At 50.8% G+C, this 14,004-nt stretch overlaps 1 pseudogene; it reads right to left on the bottom strand.

Annotated features, from left to right (window-relative positions):
• Nucleotides 1-12,143: 12,143 nt before the first annotated feature.
• On the bottom strand, nucleotides 12,144-13,565 carry LOC114059727 (annotated as a pseudogene).
• Between the last annotated feature and the right edge of the window lie 439 nt (nucleotides 13,566-14,004).

Here is a 14,004-nt window from a genome sequence, read left to right as displayed (position 1 = left end):
CATCTGAGAGGAACTATTTAGGAAGGAAGTCACCCTTTTTTCCCTCCTCTGCTCCTGTGTTTTTGGTAGTGGGTTTTTTGGGGATTTTTTTTATACACATCAAGGAAAAGGGGAAGTCACACAGTCAGACACAGACAGTGTGAGTTTCCTTGGGAAGAACCCCTTCTCTCCTCTTTCCCCTTCTCGGAGTGGGGAGGGAATCTCCATTTTGGGCTTCTCCTGCACCCCCGGGGACCCCCCATGGCAACCGCCATATCCAACAGCGCCCCCTGCTGGACACCAGAGCACACTGCAGGCTCTGCTCCTCCAGTGATCCAACACTGCCCCCTGCTGGCTGTGGTTCCAATTGCACCAAAACAGTGCAAATTGAGTTGTTTACTTTTTTGTTTGAAGGGGACTTTTGGGTACAGGATTATTGTTTGGTTGTTTTCTTTGTGTTCTTTCATTGTACTACCAATACACATATATCCTTTAAGAAAGGGTTGTTATTTTTTTCCTTTCTCCACACTTTCCAAGTCGGAACCTCTTAATTTCGGATTTACAATTGCTTACATGGAGGAGTTTTGGTTTTTCCTCCTAATTCATCCTCCTTAGCAAATCACTTCTGTCTCATTAAACTGAGACAGACAGTCAAAATTTAATACAGACAAAGACACCTCCCAAACCAAAGGTCCGCGCACAGAAAACTTTTGCTCTTTTGTAGTGCCAAGCGTGGTGCACCAACTGCACTAGACAGGTGGTGAGTCAGGGTTAGGGTTAGTGTTAGGGTCTAGGATTTAGGGTAAGGTTTAGCATTAGGGTTAGATTAGGACAGGATTTAGATAAGGTTTGGGTAAGGGTAAGGGACAGGGTTATGGTTAGGGGTTACGGTTTAGCGTTAGGTTTGACTTTAGAGGTTTTTTTTAAAGTTTAGGTCTAGTGTTCAGTATGGACGAAGATATCAGCCAGACCAAAGGTGCCTGCACAGAAAGCTCTTTTTATTTGTGTAGTGCTGAGAGTGGAGCAGCAACTGCACTTGAGAGACAGAGGCTGAGGGCTTTCTTTCCCAGGAGGAACTGCAGTGCATACCCCCTCACTGCAGCCCCGAAAGTGTTCCATGGTTGACTTTGTTATGGCCTACCCGCTCCATTCCAGAATGATGCCTGAAAACCAAAGAACCAATGCACCACACTCCCACATTGCAGCCTTTCCTTTTTGCCATTGGCCTTGTTGTGATTTTATGGTCAATCATCTCTATTCCAGAATGGCCCCTGGACACCAAAGAACTGATGTCTCACACCCCAAGAATGTAGCCCAACATGTCTGCCATGGTACTCTTTGTGGTGTCACGGCCTACTCTTTCCCTTCCAAAATGGCCCCTGGAAACCACTGCCCCCCAGTGCCACAGTGCAGCCCCACCCGTGAGCCATCGGCCCCTTTCAGATATCACGACCTGTTCTCTCCATTCTGCAATGCTCCCTGGCCACCAAAGAACCGATGCCTCACTAACCCAGAATGTCATCCCACCTGTCTTCCATATCCCAGGGGAACAGCAGTTGAAGATTCTGTGGAGACATCTGCTTTGTCCTGTTTGATACATCCTGACTGACTCTTGTGTGGATGGGATGGAACACGTGCCATTGCAAATGTCCTGCTCGGGGATGTTCTTGGTCTCACTTGGCTTGGCAGGGCAACCTCTCCCCACAAGCCCTGGCCATGCCAACATGTCCACACCCAGCCCTTCCACCAGGCCCAGGTCCATCACAAATGGGTTCTGGATGCCTTGATCACAAAACATTTGTGTCTCGCACATGTATTAACAATGTCTGATGGATAAATTCAGATCAAATCTATTCCCTGTATTGGACATGGAGACATGAGCCCCTCAAGTGAAGACATCTCCATCCCCCTGTGTCGAGAGGGAGCTGTGTGTCCATAAACCTTGTGATCCAGCTGTGGGTGTGCTCTTCTCTGTGCCTACCCTGATGCTCCCCTGGCTGCACAGGCACACAGGGGCAGAGGCCCTGCTGTGCTCAGGGCTATGGGGGTGTGCAATGGTCAGGTGTTTCTGCTCCCATGGAGAACAAACATGGATTTCTCTCCCTGATTGCACCTCTGCTTCCCACAGTCCCTCCTGGAATGGGGCTGAGCTGCCCACTGACAGCCCTGGAGATACAAAGGGGTGGCTAGAGAGACACAAGGGGTCTGTGGAGCTACACAGTGAGAGGGAGACGTTTGTGGCTTGAGCTCAGCTGAGACATCCACCAGACCCTCAAACCTTCATATTCACACTGGTTTAGTACCTCTCTTTTCTTTCACTGGTTTTTCTTTCCAAACCTAAATCTCAACCAAAAGTAATTTTTAACCCTGGCTGGACCTAGAAAGGCCCATGTCATTGGAGTGTTAAAATACCATGTGAGGTCACAGGGTCACATCTGTCCCTGCATCAAAATTGTCATCAGTTTACAGATAGAGATTTGCCTTAAAGTTTTAGAAAAAAAGAGCTCTGCAAATTCTTATATAAACTGTGTTTTGATGTCCCCACATGAGCCCCGTGCAGCAGGTTTTTGTTAAAACTCCTGGAGATAGAGAGCTGCTCCAGGGGGACATTTCACCTGACCCTTGTCCTTGGATGAGGCAGAAACATCCCCTTTCTCTTGCCCTTCTCGGTGCGTGGGGCGAAAATCGCCCTTGTCAGGGAGCAGCTGCAGGCTCTGCTCCTCCGGTGATCCAACAGCGGCCCCTGCTGACCGGGATTGGAATTGCGCCAAAAAGCGAGGAACACCGGACTGTTTCCTTTTTTTTGAGGGGGATTTTTGGTCCAGGATTCCTCGATGATCCTTGTGGGTCCATTTCAACTTGGAATATTGGGTGTGATTCTGTGAAGTTCCACAGGGTTGTGTGTGAGCAGAGAGCAGGGGCTGAGCAAAGCAGAGCAGGGCAATGGCAGCACTTGAGCACTGTGAGGACACAGCACTGGATCCAGATCCAGAGGGGAATGGCTGACCCTGGAAGAAGGATGGGTCACAATGTGGACAAAATACGTCTAGGAGGGAGGAGCACTGGAGTGCTGCTGAGAGGGGCAGGACAGGGCGTGTCCTGGGCACAGTGCAGGGCACAGGCTGTGTGGATCAGGAGTGCACCAGTGATGGGTAGAGCTGCTTTGGGGAAGGCAGGAGGATGATTGCTTCCTTCAGCCCCCAGAGGACTCTGAACAAAAGGGGGTGATTTTCAACACTTCCCAATGGGTTCAGGGCAGAGTGTAACACCTGGGAGGTACTGAAATGCTTTAGACATTAGAACCATCCACCTGGAACCACAAACCACACAAAAAACGGGCTTAAGGTGGTGTCAAACAGGGGTAAAAGGAGATGTGGGATGGAGCCACATGGGTGGGAAAATTCTTGTCTAGTAAATCCTCAGTAATGGGAATGTGGAAAGGGGCACGGGGCTGAGCTCTCTCCAGAGCCACAGCTGAGCAGGGCATTCATTTCTTGATCCCCACAGATGACAGAGGGTGGATCTGGGATCCCCACAATGTCTCAGCACTTTGGGGAGCTGCAGGCTCTCAGCCTGTGCCTTTCTCCTCCCGGGCAGCTGGTCCAGCTCCCAGGCAGGCACAGCCACCAATGGTGAAGGATTCCCTCCTCACACACTCAGTGACCCTCAGCATCAGGGCCAAGGCTGCCCAGCTGCCACCACCAGGACATGAGGAAGTTCATCAGCTGGGATCTCACTGGGCTGGAATGGCATATCCTGCTCACTGCTTCCTCTCCCCATCACACCTTCTCTGGTCTCCTCTCTTTTTCTAAGAGCCCATGTCAGCCAGTTGGGCAGATTGGTATGAGCTGGCTGGTTCCACATTCATCTAAAGGATCAAGATGGGAGCTGGGGGAGGAGTTCAGTGTCTGGGATGGTCCCTGCACAGGACACCAAGAATCGTGAGCTCCACATTTCTCTATCAGACAGCAATCCCTCGACTACGACAATATTCCTTGTCAGAGACAAGTGATAACTTTTGAGCCCTTTCCACTCTTCTTTCCTCCTTGATATGTTTTGTCCACATTGTGATCCACCCTTCTTCCAGGGTCAGTCATTCCCCTCTGGATCCGAATCCTGTGCTGTGTCCTAACCTTGTTCCGCTTGTCGTCCACCCCCATCAGCACCCTCGTCCTGGAGAGATGGGGCCACTGAGCACTGGGAGAGCCCAGCCTGGAGACATCCCCATGCCCATAAGTTCCTTCTGATGTTTTCCCTGCCCTGCACTCCCTGCTGTCCCTGTGTCTCTGCCCCCTAACCCGAGTGGGACCAACCCCACCCCCACCTTTGGGCTCAGCCCTCTTGGGGCAGTGCTCAAGGGCTGTGCTGCCATTGCCCCGCTCTGCTTTGCTCAGCCCCTGCTCTCTGCTCACACACAGCCCTGGGGAACTTCACAGAATCACACCCAGTATTCCAAGTTGGAAGGGACCCACAAGGATCATCGAGTCCAACTCCTGAGCCTTCACTGGACCATCCCCCAGAGTCACACCACGTGCCCGGGAGTATCATCCAAATGCTTCTTGGACTTGCACCAAGCCAGCGGTGCTGAACTCCCACACAGGCACCTCCTGCTCCCAGACAGCAGCATCTCCAACTTCTGGGGAAGGGAGAGGGGATGCAGCCATCACCTAAGTTATCCCAAACAGGGCATTCATGTCCAACCTTCATGTCTGCTTCACCCCTCTGGGAGGATTTGTGGGCATGTGCTGGGAATTCCTGGAGGCGCTGCTATTGCTGGAGGAGCTGCATTTCTCCTGTGTCCCCCCACTGTCCTGGCTGTAGCTCTCCTGAAGGAAACATTTGCTTAGAGAGGCCTCAAAACACCCCCAGGTCCTTCTCCATGAAATACCCCTCCTCCCAGTTTTGTGAAATCATCTGGTGCAGGCAGGGAAGGTGTCCACACAAGTTCTCGGAGAGGGGCAGAGGCAAATGGGAAGAGCCTGGAAGATCTCTGGGTTGTAAACAAAGCATGAATTTGTATCTCTCTCAGTTTAATGAAACACAAGTGTTTTCCTAAGGACGATGAGTTTGGAGGAAGACAAAACACCTCCTCCTAAGCAATTTTAAATCCAAAATTAAGAGGCTCCAAGTATGGAGAGGAAATATGGAGAAAGGAAAAATAACAGCCCTTTATTAAAGAATATATGTATGTTGGCAGAACAACCAAAGAACACAAAAGCAACCAAATAATCCTGGACCAAAAATCCCCCTCAAAAAAGGAAACAGTCCGGTATTCCTGGCTTTTTGGCGCAATTCCAATCGCGGTCAGCAGGGGCCGCTGTTGGATCACCGGAGGAGCAGAGCCTGCAGCTGCTCCCTGACAAGGGCGATTTTCGCCCCACGCCCCGAGAAGGGGAAGAGAAAGGGGATGTTTCTGCCTCATACAACATTAACTCTAACTCTAACCCTAATCGTAACCCTATCCCTTACTCTAACCAAAAAGTTACCTAAACCTTAAGCATAACCATAAACCCTAACCCTAAACCGTAACCCTGACCCTGACTCTAACACTGTCCCTATCCCTTACTCTAACCCAAACATTACCTAACCCCTAACCCTAAACCTAACCCTAAAACCTAAGCCTATGCGTAAGCTTAAGCCTAACCCTAAACCCTTACCCCAACCCTAACCCTAATGAAAGGGACATTGCTGACATCATTGAGGACAAGTGTCATCACAGGGGATTGATGAAAACAAAGAGATAACTGTGATGTCACAGGGACATTGGTGACATCACATGGGATATCAGTGACATCACAAGTACATGGCTGACATCAAAGAGACATCAGTGACATCCTTGGGAATATTGGTGACATCACAGGGGACATTGGTGACATCACAGGGACATGGGTGACATCACTGGTACCAGTGACATCACAGGGGACTGTTGAAAACTGAGGGACAGGCGTGGTATCACAGGGAAATCAGTGACATCACAGGGGACATTGGTGATTTCACAAGGACAGAGGTGACATCACAGTGACACCAGTGATATCATCAAGGACAATGGTGACATCACAAGGGACAGATGTGACATCATTGGGGACCAGTAACATCACAGGGGACAGAGGTGACAACAAAGGAGAACCCTGATGTCACAGGGAAATCAGTGACATAGTGGGGACATGGAGTCACCACTGGGGACAGTGGTGACATCACAGAGACAGCAGTGACATCATTGGAAACCAGTGACATAACAGTGGACTGGTGACAACAATGGGAAAGCCGTGATGTCACAGGGACATTGGTGACATCACAGGGGACATCAGTGACTGCACAAGGCCATGGGTGACATCACAGAGACACCAGTGACATCATCGGTGACATCGGTGAAATCATTGGGGACCAGAGACATCACAGGGGAATGGTGACAAGAAAGGGAAGGCCATGATATCACAGGGACATTGGTGCCACTGCTGGGGACAGTGGTTACATCACAGAGACAGCAGTGACATCCTTAAAGACCAGTGGCATCACAGGTGACTGGTGGCAATGAAAGGATAGCTGTGATGTCACAGACATAACAGTGATGTCACAGGGGTCTGGTGACATCATAGGGACATTGGTGACATCACGGGGACAAGGTGCCATTGCTGGGGGCAGCGGTGACACCACAGGGATAGCAGTGACATCATTGGGGACCAGTGACATCACAGGGGACTGGTGACAATGAAAGGATAGCTGTGATGTCACAGGGAAATCAGTGACATCAAATAGGACATTGGTGACTCCACAAGGGTGGGGTGATATTACAGACAATGACATCATCGAGGATATTGGTGACATCACAGGGGACAGTGGTGACATCACAGGGAACTGCTGACAACAAAAGAAAAGCAATGATGTCACATGGACATAGTGACATCAAAGGGGACATTGGTGCCTTCACAAGCACAAGGATGACATGACAGAGTCAGCAGTGACATCATCGGAGACACTGTTGACATCAGAGGGGACAGTGGTGACATCAGGGGCACATGAGTGATATCATTGGGGTCAGTGACATCACAGGGGACTGGTCACAAGAAAGGGACAGCCGTGATGTCACAGGGACATCGGTGACATCACAGGAGACAGTGGTGACATCACAGGGACATCAGTCACATCACAGGAACATGATGCCACCGGTGGGCACAGTGGTAGAATCATAGGGACAGCAGTGACATCACTGGGGACCAGTGAGGTCACAGGGAACAGGTGACAACAAAGGGACAGCCGTGATGTCACAGGGACATCGGTGACATCACATGGGATGTAGGTGACTTCACAAGGACAGGGTTGACATCACAGAGACACCATTTATATCACCAGGGACATTGCTGACATCACAAGGGACAACAGTGACATCACAGGGGATTGGTGACATCACAAAGGACTGGTGACATTACAGGGACATTGGACAAGTCACAGGGACAAGGTGCCACCGCTGACATCAGTGGTGCCATAAGAGGGACCGCAGTGATATCATTGGGGACCAGTGACATCCCAGGGGACTGATGAGAACAAAGGCTAAGCCCTGTTGTCACAGGGACATTGATGAATTCACAGGGGACATCAGTGACTTCACAAGGACAGGAGTGACATCACAGAGACACCAGTGACATCATGTGGGACATTGCTGACATCACAGGGGACACTGGTGACATCAGAGGGACCTTGGTGAAATCATTGGGGAACAGTGAAAGTAGAGGGGAATGGTGAAAACAAAGGGACAGCAGCGATGTCACAGGGACATCAGTGAAGTCAAAGGCATCTGGTAACATCACAGGGACATCAGTGATCATGGGGACATGGTGCCACCGCTGAGGACAGAGGTGACATCACAGGGGGCAGTGGTGACATCACAAAGACAGCAGGGACATCATTGGGGACCACTGACATCAGAGTGACAACAGAGGGACAGCAGTGATGTCACAGGGACATTGGTGACAACAAAGGGGTCTGGTGACATCACAGGGACATCGGTCACATCATAGGGAAATGGTGGCACTGTTGGGGACAGTGGTGAAATCACAGCGACAGCAGTGACATTATTGGGGACCAGTGACATCACAGGAGAATGTTGACAACAAAGGGAAAAACGTGATGTCACTGGGACATCGGTAAACTCACAAGGAGGGGTTGACATCATAAAGAAACCAGTGACATCATCAAGGAGAGTGGTGACATCACAGGGACAACGGACAAATCATTGGGGACTGGTGACATCACAAGGGACTGGTGACAACAAAGGAAAGCCCCGATGCCACAGGGAAATCAGTGACATCATGGGGACATGGAGCCACCACTGGGGACAGTGGTGACATCACAGACACAGCAGTTACATCCTTGGAAACCAGTGATATAATGGGGGACTGGTGACAACAATGGGAAAGCCGTGATGTCACAGGGACATTGGTGACATCACAGGGGACATCAGTGACTGCACAAGGCCAGGGGTGAAATCACAGAGACACCAGTGACTTAACTGGTGACACTAGGGACATCACAGGGACAAACAGTGACATCAGTGGGTTCATTGGTGACTTCACAAAGACAAGAGTGACATTAGAGGGACAGTAGTGACATCATCAGGGACGTTGGTGACACCACAGGGGACAGAGGTGACATCACACACATTGGTGATATCACTGGGGACCAGTGACATCCCAGGGGACTGCTGAAAACAAAGGGACAGCCATGATGTCACAGGGACATCTGTGACATGACAGGGGACATTGGTGACATCACAAGGCCAGGTGTGACATCACAGAGACACCAGTGACATTATTGGTGTCACTGGTGACATCATGGGGACATTAGTGACATCACTGGGGACCAGTGACATCACAGGGATAGCGGTGACATCAAAGGACACTGGTGCCACCTCTGGGGACATCAGTGACATCACAGAGGACCAGTGACATCATTGGGAATGGCAGTGACATCACAGAGAAAGCAGTGACATCAAAGCTACAGCAATGAGGTCACAGGGACAGTGGTGACATCATTGGGGACATTGGGGACATCTCATGGGACAGCAGTGACATCACTGGAGACCAGTGACATCACTGGAGAAAGCTATGACATCACAGAGACAGCAGTGATATCATTGGGGATGTCGGTGAGATAAGAGGGACAGTGGTGACATCATTGGGGACACTGGGGACACCCCTGGGGACACCAGTGACATCACAGGGACAGTGGTGACATCACTGGGGATGTTGGGGATGTTTGGGGGCCTTTGGGAGGGCACTTGCTTGGGGGGTTTTCATGCGAGCAGGGACGACTCAGCACACCAATGTGATGATCAGAGAGCGCCGTTGATTGGAATCAAGCAGCAGTCTTTGATACAGTTTTCTAACAATACTCTTCTATCAGTTCTGTTTCTTTAACATTCTTTATGTCCTTTCCCACTCTGAGAGCCGGTACTGAGACCCTGTTTTCTATATCCAGTTTTGCTACTGTTTCTCTTGGTAGATCTTTCTCATCCTGGTACCATCAGAAGGCCATCAGAACAACAGATCATGTTTTCACAATTGCAACATAAGGTTGTGTTCTCACAGCTGCAGCATATCCTCTGTATTAGCACTAAAAATCCCTGCACTTCCCCCTTTTTCTTTAAACGAAGCAGACACAGTTTGAGCCATTAAGCTGCACAAACATTGAACCAGACATGGCAGAAAAATACACACTCCTGGAAGCAGAAAGACAACGGGTGCCAACCATTGTACAATTTGCATAAGCTGATTCTGGGGGGGCTTTGGAAGGGCACCTGCCCTTCAACACCACGACTGCAGAGAACTGGGAAGCTTTACTGGCAGCACTGGGAGCAGCAGGCGGCTGGTGTGAGAACAAAAGCAGGGCCGGGGGGGGACACACGACCCCCCCCAAACTCCAGCTGGGGATGGACTGGGGGGTCCTGGCTGGGTCCAAGGCCACGGGGAGGGGCTGCGGCCACCGCCGGCTCAGGAGCTCTGTGGGGAGAGAAAAAGGGGTGACAGGGGGCTGGGGGGTAGGGGGGGCACACATGCTCTGGGGAAGGGGGGACACGACCACAGGGGACCCCCCTTTACCTTCTCCCGCAGGTAGAAGCCGAGCCCCAGCGCCAGGAAGACGAAACCCAACACGAAGCCCCCGACCCCCACCAGGATCTTGCTGTGGACGGTGTCCTGTGGCATCTCTGGGGGGAGCCAAGGCGGTCAGGACCCCCAAAACCTCCCAGAGACCACCCAGGACCCCAAAAATCCTGTCCTGGTCTCCCCCAACCCACCCAGAACCCTCTGAAACCTCTTCCCAGTCCCTTCTGCATTAGTTTGTTTGAATCCATGCCCGGAACAAAGGTAAGTACAACAGTCATTCAAACACTACAAAACATCTTTCATTGCAGTGAGATTTAAAAAAGCTATTAGCAAAGAGAATCAAAAACTAAAAAAGAATACAAAAAACCCCCTATTTTATCTATTGGCATTCAAACAATACAATGAACAGCCTCTAATAAAGTATTAGTTAGTACAAGGGGAATTAAAGGGATACAATATTAGCTAGTAAAAAGAGAACTAAAGGGATACAAGGAAAAGGATATCAAATGTTTGCTTTCCCTGTTGCTTCCTATCAATAAACTGTGCTCACCTGCACAGACAGGCCAGGCCTACCACGCTCTGCAGGGGCTGGTCGGTGCCCGTGCTTGGCGGGTGTCCCCACGGAGCAGCACAGTGTGGATGGAAGGATGAGCATCGCTCCCCCCAGCAGTGCTGACACCCCATTCGATCAGCTCTACGTTACACTCCGTAGGGCCAGGATGCAGTATAAGGTGGTGCTTGAGTGGCAGCCAAACAAGCGCCCGTTCATCACCTCATGGCAACAGTCTGTGCGTGCATACAGACGTGCATTGCGTCTGTAGGGCAAGGGGCCAACAACCCCTGCCCAGATCATCTTCCTCTCCATCACCTTCCTCAGCCCTATGGATGACCTGTACCATGGTGTTCCAAGTGGATTTGTATCTCTCTTGCAGAGTGGAGCCAAGTCAAGGAGGAACTCAGCTCTGATAATGGGGGACATCCAGTTGACTTTGCTAAAGGCACAATGGGCCTTACAGTGAACTTGTGCAATAAAGTCACATTGTACAATATTCTGGCTGGTTTCACATGCGAATATAATCATGTTCTAACCCCTCTATGCTCCACTGATCATCTAAATCAAAAGTACCGCCCTTACACCATGGCAACCATTCTGCATTCTCATTGTTATGGTCAGTTACCATGGCAACCATTATACATTTTCATCTCCAGGGTGAGTTACCATGGTAACCATGATGCATTCCCATTGTTACATCGGTTACCATGGAAACCATCGGTAACAAACAGATCCTTTACGAATGCCAAAGATTATGTTTCTCCATTGTTTCTGCCTGTCAAAATCTTCTTATCAAACATTCTCTATCAGCTCGCTGCAGAGATAGAGAAAAAAAAGGGCAGAAAACTGCTACTCGCCCACACACACACCAGCTCAGGGGAAAGGTAGCATGGTAGTATTTTTTCTCTGCTTCTAGAAGTAATCGTAAGCATTTTATAATTTTTTTTAATTTTTTCCTTTATCTCTGCATCTCAACAATTAATAAAATCAGGATTTTGGTATCAACAGGTAACTTGCGTGTGTCTTATTTTTGCTCAAAGGAATATTCAAATCTGAAGTTCTTTTTGCAATATTTAAGAAGATTGTAACACGAGACCACGGAAAAGTGGGAGAAACAGGAAGAAAGGTGGAAAAGGTGGGGTGGTCTGGCGGGTCTGATGGTCCCATGGGGGTCTTTAGGCACAGAAGAGTTGGGAAAAGGGGTGGACCCCTGAGTTCCCAACTTCTGGTGTGGGGGCTGCTGGATCCAATCTCAGCCTTGGATTATGCCAACACTTTCAGTTCAAAGAAATTACAGAAGTGGGACTGAAACACTTGTCCCCCAAGTTTTAATGATGGCAAATCACATCTATTGATAGCAATGAATTATTTAGGGTTACAAATGATCAGACAAAAGATCTTCATCAGAATTATTTACTGCACAATACAAACACTAAAACTACCAGTACTACAGCACAAGATAGGACAGTGCTCTACACTAAAGCAATTGTTGAAGCAATTCTAATCAAGCTGGCACCAAAGCAGGAATTATTAACTAGAGATGGATGGAACTCCCCCAGACCAACGCTCGAGGGGAGATCTCTGCTCTCAACCTCCAGCACTGACCTCGGGGGGTCCCCAGCCAATGCAGGAATCTCCACACACCCCCCAAGAACAGTTCTGTTGGCACAACCTGCCCCTGGCAAAGGGGACTGTCCCTTTCTGGTGGAAAGGGATGGACTGACAGTCACTGGACTCCAGGGGTTGCCTCACCATCAGGGAGGGCATTCAGGGTGGGAGCAGTGGCCGAAGTTCTTCCCGCAGTCGGGGCACTTGAGGGGCTTCCCTTACCGGTGGGTCCGTTGGTGTCTGGTCAAGTGGGAGCTGTTGGTGAAGCTCTTCCCACACTCCCCACACTTGTAGGGCCTCTCCCCGGTGTGGATGCGCCGGTGCCTGATGAGAATGGAGTTCTGGTTGAAGCCCTTCCCGCACTCGGTGCAGCGGAAGGGCCTCTCCCCTGTGTGTGTCCGCTCATGCCTGAGGAGAGTTGAGCTGTCCCTAAACCTCTTCCCACATTCCAAGCACTCATATCGCCGTTCCCCAACGTGGATGTGCTGGTGCCTGCAGAGGACAGAGCTGTAACTGAAGCTCTTCCCACATTCCTCACACTTGTAGGGCCGTTCCCCAGTGTGGATGTTCTGGTGGTTGCGGAGGGAGAAGTTGTCGCTGAAGCTCTTCCCACATTCCTCACAAGTGTAGGGTCGTTCCACAGTGTGGATGCGCTGGTGTTTGATCAGGGTGGACCTGTCACTGAAGCTCTCCCCACATTCCCTACACATGTAGGGCCGTTCCCCAGTGTGGATGTGCTGGTGCCTGAGGAGGTCGGATTTCTCCCTGAAGCTCTTCCCACATTCCCCACACGGGTAGGGCCGTTTCCCAGTGTGGATGTGCTGGTGCCTGTGGAGGGTGGAGCTCCGGCTGAAGCTCTTCCCACATTCCAAGCACCTGAAGGGCTTCTCCCTGCTGGGAGGCTGCTCAGGGACCACCAGCTCGGAGCTCCGGCTCAAGCTCTGGCTGCCTTCCCAGCACAGGACGGCTCTTTCCTCCTCACAGCTCCCTGGGCTGGCTTTGCAGCCCCTCCTCCGGGGGCATCTCCAGGCCTTTTCCTCCCCGCTGCCTTCCTGCGCCGGGGAGCCCTTCAAAACAGTCTCTCCCACCAGGCTCTGCCGGGGGGATTTGTCCTCCGTGCTCTCCGTCCTCAGCTCGGGACCTGGGGCAGGAAGGAAGAAGGACAGGCAGGGGATTTGCCTCCGGCCCACAGGGAAGGCCAAGCACATCCCCCAGATCCAGCCCCCACAGGCACCACAAGACAGGGCCAAAGGGGCACTGACTTCCTCCTCACCTGCCTGGGGGGCCCGTGGCCTTTTCCTCTTCCTCACAGTCTCCACCTCCATCCGCCCAAGCTTTGGGAAGGACAAATCCTGCTGGGGTGAAAGAAGGGCTGAGCACATTGGCTTGGGGGTTCCTCCTGCCCAAGTCCATCTCTAGAACTCACCCGGCATCCTGTGACCATAAAAAGCTCCAAAACACCAAGATTCAGCCCAGAAAATCCCAAACCACTGAAAGTCAGGCAAAAACTCCTCAGAAATAGTGAGATGAATCCCCTTGAAAACTTCAGTAAGTTAAGATTGAGAAAAAAAAACAAAACTGACCTTGGGCTCAAGATGCAGCTGCGAGCACAGATTGCCCTGCAAAGTCTGCAGGGAGTCAGTCAAGCTCTGGAGAGCAGATTGTGCCCCAGGGATGGGATTGCAGAGGGGCCCTCAGGTCCTCAGGATGAAGCAGGAACCAGCAACAGACACAAAAGGTCCCCCCGAGGATTTTGGGGGGAGT

Source organism: Empidonax traillii, unplaced genomic scaffold, assembly GCF_003031625.1.
Source record: "Empidonax traillii isolate 1590-97213 ecotype Southwest subspecies unplaced genomic scaffold, ASM303162v1 scaffold239:size738852, whole genome shotgun sequence".
Lineage (NCBI taxonomy): Eukaryota > Metazoa > Chordata > Aves > Passeriformes > Tyrannidae > Empidonax > Empidonax traillii.
Note: the sequence above shows the minus strand (reverse complement) of the source record. Positions and strands in the feature narration are given on the sequence as shown.